Source organism: Apium graveolens, chromosome 7 (genome assembly GCF_009905375.1).
Source record: "Apium graveolens cultivar Ventura chromosome 7, ASM990537v1, whole genome shotgun sequence".
Taxonomy (NCBI): domain Eukaryota; kingdom Viridiplantae; phylum Streptophyta; class Magnoliopsida; order Apiales; family Apiaceae; genus Apium; species Apium graveolens.
This window is the reverse complement of record NC_133653.1, coordinates 49,041,517-49,059,130: the sequence shown is the minus strand read 5'-3', so window position 1 is coordinate 49,059,130 and position 17,614 is coordinate 49,041,517.

Genomic DNA, 17,614 nt, shown 5'->3' with positions numbered 1-17,614 from the left:
GCATAATCTGCATCTCAATAACCAGTTAGATCAAAACCAGAATCTCTAGGGTACCAAATGCCAAGTTTTGGTGTTCCCTTAAGATATCTGAAAATTCTCTTAATAGCTACTAAATGAGATTCTTTATGATCAGCCTGAAATCTAGCACAAAGAGAGGTGGCAAACATTATATATGGCCTACTAGCTGTTAAGTACAGAAGTGAGCCAACCATGCCCCTATAGCTTGAAATGTCCATAAACTTTTCAATAGTGTTTAATTCAAGTTTAGTTGCAGTGGCCATGGGAGTTTTTGTAGATGTGCAATCCATTAGATCAAACTTCTTTAAAAGATCAAAAATATATTTGGTTTGACTAATGAATATTCCATCACTAACTTGCTTAACGTGTAAACCAAGAAAGTAAGTTAGTTCTCCCATCATGCTCATTTCATCCTCGAAATCACACTAAGGATCAGATAATGATACATTTAAGTATCTCACTTCTATTTTCTCAGGTTGATCCCTCAACTTTACAAATTTTCATAAACTTTAACTCACAACATCAATCATTACTCAACAACCTCTTCCTGAGTATACACATATAAACACCTATGAACCTGCTATACGTGTGGCGGTGAAGTCAACTCACGTACAATTATCCTGCCTATTTTACTGTCTCAAAAGGACCAGCATAATGCATTTTATTTTTCTTTTCTTTCTAATTCTAGTAATTCATGCTCAGGAACGTTTCCAATAGTTTTTGGTTGTCAAACCTCATTCCCACATATTTCTTTGTTCAATTAACCTAGTTTGTAATCATTTCCAATCGCATTCGCGGCTCTTTAATCGTTCCCTTAATCTTTTTGTCCATCTGCGAATGATAAACTGAGACCATGGCGTATTCATTTTCTAACATTCTTGAAATTACTTTAGAATAAGAATTAACGAGAAAATCTTGACTGGATATAATTGACGCATAAAGTTATCATTATATCTTTATTTCCTTGAATCACAATCGAGTATATTTACCAAGCGAAAATCTCTTACTATTTAGAAGAAAAATATACTAACCTGGAGGTATCACCCACATATTCTAGCATATATTATCATTTATTTTGGTCTTATGGAGTTCTCATATGAAACTGACTGCAATGCTCTTCCTTGACGTCTAGTCACATATAACGTTTATTCTTTTCTTCATGCCATGTTATCAGGAAGTCTTCTTTGACATCTATTTCTTGTATCATATTGTTGGAGTAACTTGAATCCCTTGAGTTATTATGTTTATCCAAATTCCTATCTTTTAGTTCTGCCTTACTTAATTTTCGTTCATCTAGGAGTGGTATATACTATTCTGGTTTGACATGATTCATCGTATTCTATATATTTCTGTCAAATCTCCAATCAATTAATATTGAACATTTACAATCAATTCCTAGATTTGATGACGTACCACCATTTCTTCAAGCAACAACTAACCCACTTATTGGATAAACTGTTTATTAATAAAAGAGAATGACTAGGTTTGGGATAACCTATCAGTAATGATTTAATTAACGCTTTCCCCCATTTTCTCTTCATGCCTGGTCACTAGATATATTCTTTTAGCCCTTGGTATTTAATCATACTCCTGGGATGTATTCCCTATCTCAATTTACAAATTTTTCATTAATTCTTCACTTCACTTCTGTCCCTCACAATACCCATATCTTACCTATATCATGGCATCTTATAATATATCTTTATCATCCTTCAATCAACTATTACTATCATCTTTAATCAATTCTAACCCGCATCTTTGTCTTATATTTAATTTTTTTTCTAGATGAAGATATACCTTAACCTGTTGGAGTCTATGTAATTTCCATACTTTTTCCTTCAATAACCGTTGCTTTCACATACTTCATTCATATACTATCATTATTAAATTCTACCATATGTCAGATACTTGTATTCGCGAGTGTTCCGGTATTTTGGAGTAATTCTCATTACCTCGTCATTCTATATTGTTATACTTTCAAGTCCTTTAATAAAACATTATTGCAGATGATAAAATTTCTTTAATTGTTTGACAAAATTCATATTGTTGTAGTTACTAATCTCTTCTTTATTCCACCTCACTTCTTCCTTTCCCTCATTCCTTCTCTTTGCTCTATCTCGAATCTTTATTTTTTAAAAACATTCTTCTAACTTGTCTATACAGATAACTTTTTATTTCTCTTGTCTATTACAGGGGCATATTCATCCAAGTAAAGCCTCACACACTTGCAGCAAATTCTGAATTCTAATGGTGTCCTTACCTTCTCCAAATTCCTCATTGCTTTGATTTCGGATTTGAAAATCACATTAAAATTTGACTTAATCTAATTGGAATCGATTTCCATCAAACTGACCATTAATTGATAAAATTAACCAATTAACTCACTTAATTGATCAATTGCACCAAGTGATGACTAGCTAAATGAAATCAAAGACCAATTATATATAGTCAGGTTGATGGTAACAACCTCTTTCAAGAACCGAGATCACCATTATTTGGAGTATCAACAGGAATATCAATAACACGCGGAAGTATATTTTCTATCTTTAAAAGTAGGATATTTTCCGAAAATTTGGCCAGCATCTCCTTTATATTATTGACTACCAGTAGGACTCAAGCCGACACCAACAATCAATAAAAAAACCAACAATCAATCCACAAGTGTATCAATCAAATACCACCTTCTAAACTCACCATTTTACCATCACATATAATACTAACCAGTACAACCCATATTTTTAGTTCAACTTAAGATTATAGCGAACAATTCTTATGAAACCATACAATTTCTCATATCTTCTGATTATGACAGAATATCACTAATGAGTACAATTACAAATTAATCTAGTTCATGTTTCAATTCAATCTCTCTAATTAACAATTCATCTATCCTTGACAATATACACATATTCTTATTAGTTCACTTGTTCAACTTCTGATAACCAACACATGGTCTCAACCAACACTATCATAATCTTGTGAAAGAATTCAATTGGTTTTAAAGCATCACTTCTTAAAAATTTCGTAGTTATTCACCATATCTTCATCTTCACTTATGTCTTTCCATACTGAACCTTCTTCACTGGCTCAGTTATGAGCATCAAATTTACCATAACTCACTTACTTGAGTGGGAAAGCCCAACCATTCCTTGAACAACACACTCAAAGTTTATTCGTAACTAGAATTTCTTCGATCTTGAACCTGAAGGGTTGTTAGCACATAAACGCAACGAAAACGTAAATTTAAATCTTAAAAAAAAACCGAAACCCTCCGCATGATCCATGCAAAAAATAATATTTAATTCGTAGTTCAGTATGTTTATCTTAAGAAGCTTTACGTTAATGGAAAGATGGAGGTCTTTAATAGCGATCTAAGAACGATGAACGGAAATCCCTAGCAACTGCTCCTCAAGTGTGAAGCACTCTACCGGTATCCACCAAGAGTAGAATGTGATGGAGGAGGAAGAGGTTGAGAGAATTAGTTGCCTCCCTCTTGTTCTACTTTAGAATTAGGGTTAATTATTTGGGTTGAGGCAAATAGGGTTTATAATAGTATATTTATAGGCAAAATTTCCAGTTGAAAATTTTCCATAAAATATTATTTTTATTATTAACCCTTTAATTGATTATTCTTATTAACCAATTAACTAATAATTAAAACACCTTTTAATCATTAATCCCTTTTCTAAACACTTTAGAAAAATAATTCTCTCACTTGTTTAATTTCCGAAATTAAATTCTTAATTAATAATATTAAGAATTAATTAAATCTCATTTAAGCAATTATTAAATCTGCTAATTAAATATTTATTTCACAAATAAATAATTACCAGCCATTATTAATTAGTTCCTCCACCATTAAATCATTCTCTTTTATGGTGTGACCCTGTAGGTTCAATATTAAGCCGGTAGTAGAAATAAATAATAATAAAACTATTATATCATTATTTATATAAATTCTCTAATTCATTAAATATGATTAATTAATAAATTAATCATATTTATTCTACATCGTGATGGATACTTCTCAGCATATCACGACTATCCGGATAATACGAATTTCACTGCTTAGAATAACAAGAACCTATTCAGTGAATAGTTACCGTACAATCAATTCCTTCTACCCTGCAATGTCATGATTAAATACAAGGCATGGAACTTGTGTCAAGCCTATCTTATTTAATCATTTGCTTTTCCATTCACTATGCTTAGTTCTATTTAATGTAAATTAGAAACTCCTTTCTAATTTCATTCACTCTGGCCAGAGATTCCTGAACTAGCATAAGTGGATCATCATTGTACATTCTCTTTCTTCACTGGAAGGGGTAGATCCTTTATTGATCATACACTATCTTCGTGTACAAATTTCTATACCCAGCAGAGCCCTTATAATTGTCCCTGGAGACTAAGAACTAAACCAAAGCATAGTTCAGTGTACACAAGATGACTATGATGACCTCAAGTCTAAGGATACTTGTGCAACTATCACCATGTGAACAACTGCTGACACGTGAGTGAACTCCATCAGTTGTTCAGCTGTGTGAGTCATGTTCAGTGAACTTATTCTATAATAAGCACCTACATACTAGCTATAGTGTCACCACACAAATGTCTATGAGAACAGACATCCTTCATAATGAAGCAAGCATAGTATGTACCGTTCTTTCCGGATTACTAATTACCAGTTAGTAATCCTACGATCAGGAAATATTTAAGTTTAGAGTTATCATCTTTTAGGTCTCATTATTATGATCTCATCATAATCCATAAAAAGCTTTACTCTAAACTATGGTATATCTTATTTAAACACTTAAATAGATAAAGCCCGCAATAAAACCAAAACAAGTCTTTTATTAATATCAATGAAATCAAAACATATTACATAAAAGTTATTCCTAAATCATCATACATGATTGGACTTAGGACACATTTCTTTCAATCTCCCACTTGTACTAAAGCCAATCACTCTGGTATCTAATACCCATCTTGTCTTTATGACGATCAAAGTGACTTTGAGAAAGTGGCTTTGTGAGTGGGTCTGCTACGTTCTTATTTGTGTCAACTCTCTTGACGTCTCCTCTTTCATTACAATACAAGAAATGTTACCGCGCTCCCACTAACCTTCTGTAGACACATGGTTCATCTATGTTTTTGATAAAACCAAACTCTTTGATTGTCTCATTAAAACGGTTGTTCCATCTATGAGAAGCTTGCTTTAAACCATATATGGTTCGCAGCAGCTTACATACTAGATGTTCATTTCCCTTGGAAAGAAAACCCTTTGGCTGTGTCATACTTCCTCTTCAAGTTTCCCATTGAGGAAGTCCATTTTCACATCCATTTGCCAGATCTCATAGTCGTAGTAAGCAGCAATCGCAAGCAAAATCCGAATTGATTTTAACAGGGCTACATGCAAAAAAGTTTCATCAAAGTCAATCCCTTGCCTTTGTCTGAATCCTTTTGCCACGAGCCTGGCCTTATAGGTCTCCACCTACCCATCTGTTCCAATCTTTCTTTTTTATACCCACTTGCACCCAATAGGCTTAACACCTTCAGGCGCCTCAACTAGAGTCCATACTTGGTTGGTATACATAGATTCCATTTCGGATTTCATGGCACTATGCCATTTCTCCGAGTCAACACTACTCATAGCCTCATTATAGGTCAAAGGGTCGTCATCATCAATGATTGACAACTCATTGTCATTCTCAATGACAAGGCCATAATACCTCTCAGGTTGGCGAGACATTCTCCCTGACCTACGAATGGGTTGTTCCACAGAAGGTTGTTCAGTCTGAACAGGTATTTCCACTTGATCCGTAGTAGTTTGTGCTTCTTGAACTTCATCAAGTTCAATTTCTCTCCCACTGTTTCCTTCAAGGATAAACTCCTTTTCCAAGAAGGTAGCATGTCTGGAGACAAACACCCGATGATCGGTGTAAAAGTAGTACCCTAAAGTCTCTTTAGGATATCCCATAAAATTATATTTTACAGATCGGGATTCCAGCTTATCTGGGTCAACTTTCTTGACATAAGCTGGACATCCCCAAATCTTAACGTGTTTAAGACTCGGTTTCCTTTCTTTCCATATCTCATATGGAGTTTGAGGAACAGATTTGGAAGGCACCTTATTCAGTAAATATGCTGAGGTTTCCAATGCATAACACCACAGGAATACTGGAAGATTCGCATAGCTCAACATGAACCGAACCATGTCTAACAAAGTTCGATTTCTCCTTTCAGATACCCCATTCAATTGTAGAGTATATGGAGGAGTCCACTGGGAGACTATACCATTTTCTTTGAGATAAGCTAGAAACTCTCCATTCAAGTATTCACCACCTCGATCTGATCGAAGAGTTATAATAATATGTTTGGTTTGTTTCTCCACTTCAAACTTATATTCTTTAAACTTTTCAAAGGCTTCAGACTTGTGTTTCATCAAATACACATATCTGAATCTAGATCGATCATCTATGAAAGCAATGAAGTATGAAAATCCACTCATGGCTTGCGTAGACATTGGTCCACATACATCTGTGTGTACCAATCCTAGAAAATCTGCAGCCCTCTCTCCATGTCCACTAAATGGAGATTCGGTCATTTTACCCAATAGACAAGACTCGCATGTAGGATATGATTCAAAATCAAAAGGGTCAAGTAACCCTTCCTTATGCAATGTCCGCAGTCTATTTTCACTAATATGACCAAGTCCGCAGTGCCACAAGAAAGTGAGATTTTCATCATCCCTTTTTCTTTTATTAGTATGTTCAATTTGTAGTAAATTATGCTCTACGTCACATACATACAGACCATTGTTTAAAATACCACTTCCATAAAGAAAGTTATCTCTAAGAATTGAACATTTATTATTCTGAATAACAAACGAAAATCCAGCCAAGTCTAACGTGGAATAGAAATAATATTCCTCATAATTGAGGGAACAAAATAACAATTATTTAGAACAATAGTCTTGCCCGTAGGCATATATAAATGAAATGATCCTACAGCTTCAGCAGCAACTCTTGCTCTATTTCCCATCCATAGAATCACCTCCTCTTCTTCAAGAGTCCTACTTCTCCTTAGTCCCTGCAATGAATTGCAAATATGAGAACCACAAGCGGTATCTAATACCCAAGTAGAAATTTGACTTAGTGACATATTAACTTCGATCATGAACATACCTGAATCAGAAGCGGTAGTCTCACTACCCTTCTTCTTCTTCAATTCTGCAAGGTAAACCTTGCAGTTCCTCTTCCAGTGCCCCACCTTGTTACAGTGAAAGCAAACAGCTTTGTTCTTAGGGTCTTCATCTTTTGGTGGAACCGGCTTTTTCTCACCTACTTTCTTTTCTTGGAAGGGTTCTTCTTCCTTTTCTTAGGATTGGAACCTTCACCAATTAGAAGAACAGAACTCTTCTTAGGGGGAAAATTTGATTCCGCAGTTTTCAACATGTTGTGGAGTTCAGGCAGGCTGACATCCAGCTTATTCATGTGAAAGTTCACAACAAACTGCGAGAACGAACTCGGAAGTGATTGCAAGACCAATTTTTGGCTCAGCTCCCCATTAATGGAAAAACCAAGTTGTCCAAGACGTTCAATCAAATTGATCATCTTAAGTACATGGTCATTCACAGATGATCCCTCAGACATCCTACAACCGAACAGTTCCTTCGATATCTCATATCGAGCTATCCTCCCTGCCACATCATACAACTCTTGTAGATGCATAAGGATAGTGTGAGCATCCATATGCTCATGTTGCTTCTGTAGCTCAATGTTCATGGAAGCTAGCATGATGCATTGAGCAACATTTTCATCATCTATCCACTTACAATACACAATATGTTCATCATTATGTGCATCGCTAGCAGGTTCAGTAGGCTTAGGTGAGTCAAGCACATATTCCAGCTTCTCAACCCTGAGAACAATTCTTAAGTTTCGAAGCCAGTCATCAAAATTAGGACCAGTCAACTTGTGAGCATCTAATATACTCCGGAGTGATAGTGTAGAAGACATAACGAATATAGTAAATCCGTAAATGATGAACACATAACAACACTTAACAAATATTCAATTTCATTTCAAGACACTATATGAATCGGGTCTTTATTCATAAATGGCTCCCACTAGTTTATCTAATTTATATAACCCCTAAGTGAAAATTAAGCATTCATAATGCTAGTGGGAATAGGGATCCTACATTCCATCACACAACCTCGGCTGTAGCACGAAACGTCATGTGATATTCAATAGGCAGACAACTCTTATCAATTACATCTTATGTTATTCCCTAATAAAACTTTAGCCTCTTGAATAATTGAGTCACGGCTGTAGCACGACAAACTCAATATTCTAAGTCAAGTCTAACCCAACATTGCGTACAATTGAATCAGTCTCCAACGGCCCACGGCTGTAGCACGTAACGACCTTTAGATTCTAATTCAATGTACACATCTCTATGTAATAGATAAGTATTTCTTATTTCGAAATCAAAGCCCTCGGCTGTAGCACGAAACGACAATGATTTAAAAATAAGAACCACTTTCTACCATGTTGGAAGGCTATGACCGACACAAGCCCGTTGTGTCATTGGCCAATTACTACTTGATATTATTTAATTTTAGAGGGATTATATTATGTTACAATCATAATCATATTATAAAGAGATTCTTCCTTTTAAATTAAATATTTCAAATCAATAATCGATAATCAGATGATTCCCAGATCGGGGGGAGCATTGTCAAGATGTGTCACTTAATACCCCTTTCTTATAGATAGAAATCTGCTTTTGACTCCTTTCTTTCAATATTGAAAATTCATATTTAATTACGTGTTTCATAAACTAAAGAATATCATGATTGTATTCATAATATTATTGTTAAGGCAAGAAATGATTTCTATTCTAGATTTTCTAGAGCAGGCCTTATATTGATTTAAGTTCACCTAAATTTATCATCGCATGGTAAACATAGGCATATATCTCATATATAAAATTAAATAAACAAGTAAATGTAAAGTTCAATAAAGTAAATGTGTTTGGTTATGGCCCCATCCTATGTGATCTTTATCAAGCTCATGATAAAGATCAAGGTCAATCTAATATGGTGATGGAAATAAATACAACTACTTATTACATAAGTCTTCTTCTTTGTTTAGACTTCTTGTATGCCTCGTCTTCTTCTTTGTATCACCTCCATTGGATAGCCTTCTTGAGTCTTCAATTACATTATATAGATTGAAAGTAAAACTAATCTAATGAACTTACAAGAATAACTCGAGTTACATTCGAGATTTATGATTACGAAGACTGACGACATGCAAGTCGTATTTAAAACCAAAACCAAAACCATTACACTAAGGTCGAAAGACCATAACCATCCACCATGCTCATACAACACATAAAAGCATTTTAAAACATATAATCCGATCTTAACATATCATATTATCCATGATCTAATCATAAAAAAATATGACAAAAATCAGAAAAATCAGAATCAAATCAGAAAAACAAGAATCACTATTTACGGGCAGTAAACGACGTCAAACGCCTTACAGACGAGTCGTTGATAACTTTAGCTATCAGTTTTGTTCAGACGCTCGTTTACCTATGGAATAGGGTATTCGTTTGCGTAAATCAGACACCAGACCCAGATTTCAGCAAATCTGCAGCAGCCAATTCAGAATCCGTATCTAATATGATTCTCATAATTAGAACAAACATAAATCATGTATATATCAGTATATATACAGATTACATAATCATCTTATGATTATACAACTCACATGAATATCATATATTCAAAACCATACATATATAAGCATATTATATCAACATCAAATCATGGTGAATCACATACATGCTCATATATCGAAAACAGTTAAACACATAAACGAATTAAAAACTTTTCGCAAGTTGTTCTGATACCATTGAAGGGTTTTTAGCACATAAACGTAACGAAAACGTAAATTTAAATCTAAAAAAAAACCGAAACCCTCCGCAGGATCCATGCGAAAAATAATACTTAATTCGTAGTTCAGTATGTTTACCTTAAGAAACTTTACGTTAATGGAAAGATGGAGGTCTTTAATAGCGATCCAAGAACGATGAACGTAAATCCCTAGCAGCTGTTCCTCAAGTGTGAAGCACTCCACCGGTATCCACCAAGAGTAGAATGTGATAGAGGAGGAAGAGGTTGAGAGAATGAGTTGCCTCCCTCTTGTTCTACTTTAGAATTATGGTTAATTATTTGGGTTGAGGCAAATAGGGTTTATAATAGTATATTTATAGGCAAAATTTTCAGCTGAAAATTTTCCATAAATATTATTATTATTAACCCTTTAATTGATTATTCTTATTAACCAATTAACTAATAATTAAAATACCTTTTAATCATTAATCCCTTTTCTAAACACTTTAGAAAAATAATTCTCTCACTTGTTTAATTTCCAAAATTAAATTCTTAATTAATAATATTAAGAATTAATTAAATCTCATTTAATCAATTATTAAATCTGCTAATTAAATATTTATTTCACAAATAAATAATTACCAACCATTATTAATTAGTTCCTCCACCATTAAATCATTCTCTTTTATGGTGTGACCCTGTAGGTTCAATATTAAGCCGGTAGTAGAAATAAATAATAATAAAACTATTTTATCATTATTTATATAAATTCTCTAATTCATCAAATATGATTAATTAATAAATTAATCATATTTATTCTACATCGTGAGGGATACTTCTCAGCATATCGCGACTATCCGGATAATACGAATTTCACTGCTTAGAATACCAAGAACCTATTCAGTGCGTAGTTACCGTACAATCAATTCCTTCTACCCTGTTATGTCACGATTAAATACAAGGCATGGAACTTGTGTCAAGCCTATCTTATTTAATCATTTGCTTTCCCATTCACTATGCTTAGTTCTATTTAATGTAAATTAAAAACTCCTTTCTAATTTCATTCACTCTGGCCAGAGATTCCTGAACTAGCTTAAGTGGATCAGCATTGAACATTCTCTTTCTTCACTGGAAGGGGTAGATCCTTTATTGATCATACACTATCTTCGTGTACAAATTCCTATACCCAGTAGAGCCCTTATAATTGTCCCTGGAGACTAAGAACTAAACCAAAGCATAGTTCAGTGTACACAAGATGACTATGATGACCTCAAGTCTAAGGATACTTGTACAACTATCACTATGTGAATAACTGCTGACATGTGAGTGAACTCCATCAGTTGTTCAGCTGTGTGAGTCATGTTCAGTGAACTTATTCTATAATAAGCACCTATATACTAGCTATAGTGTCACCACACAAATGTCTATGAGAACAGACATCCTTCATAATGAAGCAAGCATAGTATGTACCGATCTTTACGGATTACTAATTACCAGTTAGTAATCCTACGACCAGGAAATATTTAAATTTAGAGTTATCATCTTTTAAGTCTCATTATTATGATCTCATCATAATCCATAAAAAGCTTTACTCTAAACTATGGTATATCTTATTTAAACACTTAAATAGATAAAGCCCGCAATAAAACCAAAATAAGTCTTTTATTAATATCAATGAAATCAAAACGGATTACATAAAAGTTATTCCTAAATCATCATACATGATTGGACTTAGGACACGTCTCTTTCAATCTCCCACTTGTACTAAAGCCAATCACTCTGGTATCTAATACCCATCTTGTCTTTATGACGATCAAAGTGACTTTGAGAAAGTGGCTTTGTGAGTGGGTCTGCTACGTTATTATGTGTGTCAACTCTCTTGACGTCTCCTCTTTCAATACAATACAAGAAATGTTACCGCGCTCCCACTAACCTTCTGTAGACACATGGTTCATCTATGTTTTTGATAAAACCAAACTCTTTGATTGTCTCATCAAAACGGTTGTTCCATCTATGAGAAGTTTGCTTTAAACCATATATGGTTCGCAGCAGCTTACACACTAGGTGTTCATTTCCCTTGGAAAGAAAACCCTCTGGCTGTGTCATATACACTTCCTCTTCAAGTTTCCCATTGAGGAAGTCCGTTTTCACGTCCATTTGCCAGATCTCATAGTCGTAGTAAGCAGTAATCGCAAGCAAAATCCGAATTGATTTTAACAGGGCTACAGGCAAAAAAGTTTCATCAAAGTCAATCCCTTGCCTTTGTCTGAATCCTTTTACCACGAGCCTGGCCTTATAGGTCTCCACCTGCCCATCTGCTCCAATCTTTCTTTTGTATACCCACTTGCACCCAATAGGCTTAACACCTTCAGGCGCCTCAACCAGAGTCCATACTTGGTTGGTATACATAGATTCCATTTCAGATTTCATGGAACTATGCCATTTCTCTGAGTCAACACTACTTATAGCCTCATTATAGGTCACAGGGTCGTCATCATCAATGATTGACAACTCATTGTCATTCTCAATGACAAGGCCATAATACCTCTCAGGTTGGCGAGACACTCTCCCTGACCTACAAATGGGTTGTTTCACAGAAGGTTGTTCAGTCTGAACATGTATTTCCACTTGATCGGTAGTTGTTTGTGCTTCTTGAACTTCATCAAGTTCAATTTTTCTCCCACTGTTTCGTTCAAGGATAAACTGCTTTTCCAAGAAGGTGGCATGTCTGGAGACAAACACCAGATGATCGGTGTAAAAGTAATACCCTAAAGTCTCTTTAGGATATCTCACAAAATTATATTTTACAGATCGAGATTCCAGCTTATCTGGTTCAACTTTCTTGACATAAGCTGGACATCCCCAAATCTTAACGTATTTAAGACTCGGTTTCCTTTTTTTCCATATCTCATATGGAGTTTGAGGAACAGATTTGGAAGGCACCTTATTCAGTAGATATGCTGAGGTTTCCAATGCATAACCCCACAGGAATACTGGAAGATTCGCATAGCTCAACATGGACCGAACCATGTCTAACAAAGTTCGATTTCTCCTTTCAGATACCCCATTCAATTGTAGAGTATATGGAGGAGTCCACTGGGAGACTATACCATTTTCTTTGAGATAAGCTAGAAACTCTCCATTCAAGTATTCACCACCTCGATCTGATCGAAGAGTTATAATACTATGTTTGGTTTGTTTCTCCACTTCATACTTATATTCTTTGAACTTTTCAAAGGCTTCAGACTTGTGTTTCATCAAATACACATATCTGAATCTAGATCGATCATCTTTGAAAGCAATGGAGTATGAAAATCCACCCGGCTTGCGTAGATATAGGTCCACATACATCTCTGTGTACCAATCCTAGCAAATCTGCAGCCCTCTCTCCATGTCCACTAAATGGAGATTTGGTCATTTTACCGAATAGACAAGACTCGCATGTAGGATATGATTCAAAATCAAAAGGGTCAAGCAACCCTTCCTTATGCAATGTCCGCAGTCTATTTTCACTAATATGACCAAGTTCGCAGTGCCACAAGAAAGTGAGATTTTCATCATCCCTTTTTCTTTTATTAGTATGTTCAATTTGTAGTAAATTATGCTCTATGTCACATACATACAGACCATTGTTTAAAATACCACTTCCATAAAGAACGTTATCTCTAAGAATTGAACATTTATTATTCTGAATAACAAATGAAAATTCAGCCAAGTCTAACGTGGAATAGAAATAATATTCCTCACAATCGAGGGAACAAAGTAACAATTATTTAGAACAATAGTCTTGCCCGTAAGCATATGTAAATGAAATGATCCTACAGCTTCATAATGTATTAATCGTTGTCTGGTTATTATTAAAAATTCTTCTTTCGCTTCTGCTGTCCAATCAATCATTTGCCTTATCCAATATACGCAGCTTTACTTTCTTATTTCTCTAGTTAATTTACCTCACACGGTTCGCTAACTACTTCAATTTAATCCAAAATCTCAGACTTGAACCGTATCATGTATACATATTTCCGCTTCTGATTTGATGTCATTGTGACAACTACGTTATTGGCATAATGATTCTTCTTTGCATGTATATGTCCACCATTTATTGGCTTACAATTATCCATACTCAACATGTAACTCCATCTGCTACACGGGATCATTTCACTTCCTTTTAAAACATTCAAATAATAGACCTTATATAAGAAGGGAATTTGTTTATATAATTCTGATTGAAAATGTTTCATAAAAAATAACAGTACAAGGAAACAATCGGAAGGATCCATAAATCAATAAGTCATAATTGAAGAGGAAAGAATGAATGATGATTTAGATATGAGTGAGACAACTATATTTATACTCAAGATGGCCAGTCTTTCATACTATATGGCATACAACACATGATTAGGTGGCGTCCCATCAGACTCTTTGTTATTTCGACAAGGAGTCACACCATAACACTGTTTGTCTCAATCAGAAAACAAGACTTGAGGGGAAAATAATTTTGAAAGAAATACAACAATTTTCTTATAACCTCATAGAACTGATCATGAAAGAAGTTAATACTTTATTTAAGATTCATATGAATATATAGTATTATAGAAAATAATAATATCATTGGTCGCCATCCACATTTCATCTATTTACAGCTTCAACGATTGTTCGTTCAATATATCCCATTCCGGGTCATATATTAACTTTAGAAAGTTCTCTGAAATGCCTTCTTAAATTGACCATTAGAATAAATTCTCATTTATTAGGTCTTGTATCTTTAGCGTCGCGCTTCCATGTTCAATATTTTTATAATTCGACCCTATTTGCACTCTTACGAGATTTACAGTCATAACTTCAAATTTCGCTTACGCTACTGATCATTCAACATATCGACTCATTTGCTAATAAAATTCTTCCTTTAAAAAGTCTGAAAATTTTCTCAATCTTTTTTGATCATACTCGGCTTCTTGTAAATTGACGTATTCTTTAAACTCTAATCGTCTCATGAATTAAATAGTGTCTCCGCACGCTGAGTCTGTTATTAACATTGTCAAATAAAACTTGCATTTCTCTACTGAGAACAATCGAAACTTCTTCGTAATAGCGGGTCTACTTGACCCTTTAAATTAATAATACTAATTCTAGAACAAGTATTTTTCTGGATAATCCGGATCTTATAACAAACAAGAAACTCAAGTAATAGTTTGACTACCAAGTTTTAAAACTTGGTTTGTTTAAAGGACTTTTAGAAAAAAATTTGTTAAGAAAATCTCTTTTGAAAACTGGTTTAAAATTTTGAAAATCATACACCTGGTCGTCGTTACTATATGAGTTGGTTATCGTTCTTCTCAACTACCACAAGGAATTCAATTAGAAAAATAATCGAATAAGAGCCCATTCATTTCCATATATCTTCTACCTCTTATTGAGTCCATTTTGCCTTCATTGGTCGACAAAAACTCCAGTTACCATTGCATATTATATTATTCGTAACTTCACTTCTAGTCTTCCATACTGGTAACACTCCCATCATCATCTCTTATAATTATTAAGTATAACAGGTCTATCCAGTAATAATAAAATCTATTTCATAAAACAAGGTCGACTAATATCGCATCACATTACTACTATACATATCATGTTTGGTCATAACACCATCATCTAATTTCAAGAAAACTCTTAATTTTCAATATTCTCAAACTCCTTTAAAATTCATCTAGCTCACTCCACAAGATAATCATGGGTGGCATACTTACTAGTAGCTCCATATAAACTGGTAGCAGCTATCCTTCTGAACACATAAATCCTCTCTCTAAGTTACTTCTCACATTTCTTAATATCTCGTATACTCATCATATGCTATAGCTCTCGAATCCATCCTCATAGATGTCGTTACTCCATAAAATAGGCTTCAAATGGATGGTATGGAATAAGGTGTGGGGTAAATTGAAAAGTTGCACTTATAGCTGAAGGTCCGGTAGAACCAGAATCAGCAGGTGGGGATCCTCGAATAGGTGGTCTTACATCAGGGGATGGAACAATAGCTTGAAAAGGTGCAACCGTCGCAACAGGAGGTAATATGGCTAACACCGGTGGAAGAGCAGGGTGTAAATCAGATGATGGTCCTCCGACTGAAGGCTCCGAATAATCAACGGATTCGAAATTGTAACCAAGCGTTTCCAGACGATCCCGGGATAAAAGAATTTGTCATCGCCGCTATCTGAAAATCACATCACTAGATAAGAATCCCGAATCTCATCACGAATCATACCAAAACCTATTATACAGTCGCACTCAACCTTTTGACATCCTACCTTTCTATTTCTTAGTCCTAATCCTAACCCTCTATCAATCCCGACAAACTAGGCTTGTTTCAGTTTGTTATCAAAACTGTGTTTCCATATGGAGCGGTGGAGATTTTTGAGAATGATCCAGGCCAGTCATTCAAGGTAAATGGACAACGACTGAAGCACTACTATGGGAATACGAAAAACACTGAGGTGGTTAGTGCCATTTTATTGTTCACTTGATCTCAGAATTCTACGTCAAGCTAGTGACGTAAACCAAGTGCTTCTTGGGAGGCAACCCAAACTTGTTGTACATTAGTAGAAGATAGAAGGAAGAAAAAGCAGAAGAAAAGACAAAAAAATCAGAAAAATATAAAATATAGTGTTTTTTTCCAGAAGCACGGCGCGCCTACGTTGCCTGGTGGTGCGATTGCGCTGAAAGTACAGAAGCACGGTGCGCCCTCCCTAGGAAGTGGGGCGGCCGGGCTGGAACTCCAGAGATACGCCGCGCCCGCGCTGCCTTGCGGGACGGCCGCGCTGACCCCCTGTAAAAGAAAAAAAATCAGAAAAATAAAAATTCAAAACAAAAACAAACACACCAGCCGAATTTCCCTCCTCCACTTTCCTTAGATTGTGATGAAGCTTTGTGTGGCGGTTGGAGTTCATTGGCCCGCACATGAGCAACTTCAGTTGCCTAGTGCCCATATTGACAATTCGACGATCGCAGTGATGCAAGAGTGATACGGTGGGAAGGCTGATGAGAAGGGACTAGGTTACACCTATGATCAATTTCCGGGTGGCCAGCCAGCCGATCAGACATATGCTGGTGGTTCTTCTCAGGCACGCAGAGCGGCGTGGGGACATCAGATGGGTGAAGCCGGTTCTTCGCAGCAGCAACAGGAGGTAGATGACATTGCTGGTTTGGGTTCAGCGTAGTATAGGCGCTTGGCGAGGCGGATGGATGCGATGTATGATATCCATAACAGGTTTACGCAGGATCTTACCTAAGCGTTGGGTACAACTTTTAGAGCCAGGGGAGTTGACATTCACTGGCCAGTTTTTGGTGAGGATTCTGTGTACCCGCCTCCTAAAACTCCACCCGCGGAGGGTGATGACCATCCTTATTCCGAGTAGGTATGCCTTAATATGGCCCCCTCCAAACTCGGGTCAGAAGTTTGGGGTTCACAACACACAATCAATATATAAACCTGTATATAAAATATTATATGCATTGACCCTTCTTTACACAATCACGGATCGCAACAGGTTAAAGTATGAAAATAAACCACAACCTTAACTTTTATTACATCGTACCAAATCCCAACTAGTTAAACTTACAACTGATAATAATATCATTCTTACAATCTTACATAACTCATTTACAATATAAAGCTCTTGCTAGCTCGATCCA